Here is a 3,137-nt window from a genome sequence, read left to right on the forward strand (position 1 = left end):
TGCATCACCGCCTGGTATGGTAGCTGCTCGGCATCTGACCGTAAGGTGCTACAGAGGGTAGTGCGTACAGCCCAGTACATCACTGGGGCCAAGCTTCCTGCTATCCAGGATCTATATACTAGGCAGTGTCAGAGGAAGGTCCAAAAAATTGTCAAAGACTCCAGTCACCCAAGTCATAGACTGTTCTCTCTGCTATCGCACACCAAGCAGTACCAGAGCGCCAAGTCTAGGTCCAAATGGCTCCTTAACAGCTTCTACCCCCAAGCCACAAGACTGCTGAACAGTTAATCAAATGGCCACCCGGAATATTTGCATTTACACCCCCCCTCTTTTGTTTTTACACGGCTGCTCCTCGCTGTTTATTATCTATACATAATCACTTTACCCCTACCAACATATACCTGTACCCCCTGTATATAATTTCATTATTGTTATTTTATTGTGTTGCTTTTTTTTATAATTTTTTTTACTTTAGTTTATTTAGTAAATATTTTCTTAACTGTATTATTGGTTAAGGGCTTGTAAGTAAGCATTTCACGGTAAGGTCTACACCTATTATATATTGCACCCACTTCAAATCAGATCAGATCAGATCAAATCAAATTTATTGGTCACATACACATATTTAGAAAATGTTATTGCAGGTGAAATAGTGAAATGCTTGTGTTCCTAGCTCCAACAGTGCCGTAGTATCTAACAATTCACACAAATCTAAAATAATGGAATTACGAAATAAATATTAGATCGAGCAATTTCGGAGTGGCATTGACTAAAATGCAGTAGAATAGAAAAACAGTATATACATATGAGATGAGTAAAGCAGTATGTAAACATTATTTAAACATTATTAAAGTGACTAGTGTTCCATTATTAAAGTGGCCAGTGATTTCAAGTCTATGTATATAGGGCAGCAGCCTCTAAGGTGAAGGGTTGCATAACTGGGTGGAAGCCGGCTAGTGATGGCTATTTAACACTCTGATGGCCTTGAGATATGATGTTTTTCAGTCTCTCGGTCTCAGCTTTGATGCACCTGTACTGACCTCACCTTCTGGATGACAGAGGGGTGGACAGGCCGTGGCTCGGGTGGTTGATGTCCTTGATTATCTTTTTGGCCTTCCTGTGACATCGGGTGCTGTAGGTGTCCTGGAGGGCAGGTAGCTTGCCCCCGGCGATGATACAGCCCGGAAGGATGCTCTCAATTGTGCATCTGTAAAAGTTTGTGAGGGTTTTAGGGGCCAAGCCAAATTTCTTCAGTCTCCTGACGTTGAAGAGGCGCCTTCTTCCCCACACTGTCTGTAGTGGGTGTACCATTTCAGATCATCAGTGATGTGTACGCCGAGGAACTTGAAGCTTTCCACCTTCTCCACTGCGGTCCTGTCGATGTGGATAGGGGCGTGCTCTCTCTGCTGTTTCCTGAAGTCCACACTCAGTTCCTTTGTTTTGTTGACATAAAGTGCAAGGTTATTTTTCTGGCACCACTCTTCCAGTGCCCTCACTTCCTCCCTGTAAGCTGTCTCGTCATTGTTGGTAATCAGGCCTACTACTGTTGTGTCGTCTCCAAACTTGATTGAGTTGGAGGCGTGCGTGGCCACTCAGTCATGGGAGTACAGGAGGGGGCTGAGCACGCACCCTTGTGGGACCCCTGTGTTGAGGATACATTTTGTTTGATATGTAAATATTTTTCTGTCATTTAGTGAAAAATACTATACTGGAGTTGATTGCATATAAATTAAAGGCACAATCAGTAAGATCTCCTCCTGTTCAATGGTCATTTCAATTCATGATTGATGGGCAGTGGGTTGGGGGAGGATGGAGAAAAGAGCAAGCGAATTGTTCCGTTAAATGGTTTATATATCATCCCAGTTTATAATATTCATAATTTGAAAATACACAACCAGTCATCAGTTGTTATAAATCTGTTATGTCATTCCTGAGAGAAATGCAATGGTCTTTGACTCAGAATTCATGTGCAGTGTTAACACTTCTTCTGTAAAACCTGCTGCTCAGTGTCGATCCCCACTGGGCAAAAACTGGTTGAATCAATGTTATTTCCTCGTCATTTCAACACAAACTCAAGGTGATGACGTTGAATGAAGGTGGAAAATGGATTGGATTTGCAAAAAGTCATCAACATAAGGCAATTTCGTAAATCTAATGACATGGTTTGTTGATTTAACATTGAATCCCCATTAGTTGACAACTCAACCAAGTGTAAATCAAAACCAGACATTGAAATGATTGATGTGCCCGGTGGGTCACTACAAAGGCACAGCAAAAATGTGCTACATACATCACAGAAATATTAACTACAAACTGGCTGAATCTAGGCTTATGGAAGAACCAAAAGATAAGCCTCGTTCCATCTTCGCCAGGATTTAAATTACTTGCAACAAAATTAGAACACAGTGCTATGTGTAACTGAATCACCTCTAATCCCACCTTGCTGCTTCGTGTGTATCTTGGAACTGTTCCCAATTCATTCCAGGTAATTTTGTAGCTGTTCAAAGCTTACACGTTTTCCCTCTAGTCTCAGAGAGAACCCTTATTATTGTAGTCTCATATCTTCAAAATTACAGTAAAAGTCATACATGGAGATTTTAACTGTGCAAATGGTCATTTAGACAAGATTCATAGGGCTGGGAATGGAGTTAAAGACAAACCAAGGAGTAGCCTTACAGTGTCACTATGTTATGAAAGTGACATATCAGATGCACTAGGGCTGGGAATTGCCAGGGGCCTCACAATACGATATTATCACTATACGTGTATTGCGATTCGATACTATGAATTTATTGTTATTCGATGTTCCAAACATATTGCTCACCATATGTCTGCTGCAGAAAGACGAGAGAGCCAGGAGAAAACGGTTTATTCAGTCGTGGAAATAAAAGACCTGAAAACAAAGTCTCCCCATTTAAAAAGAAGATGGAGAACACGCTATGAAGGAAAAATACTGGAGTTTTGGTGCAGGTACAGCCAACTAGCACAAAACGAGTATCACAATTGTCAGAATGATTGTCAAAAATAATAACCCAACATGTAACTATCGATTTTTTGACCCAATCACTAAGATCCACCACAGGGTAAATGGAACTAATGCATAGAATATTTTCACTGTACAACTTCACTCAAGCAAA

Source organism: Salmo trutta, chromosome 4 (assembly GCF_901001165.1).
Source record: "Salmo trutta chromosome 4, fSalTru1.1, whole genome shotgun sequence".
NCBI lineage: Eukaryota > Metazoa > Chordata > Actinopteri > Salmoniformes > Salmonidae > Salmo > Salmo trutta.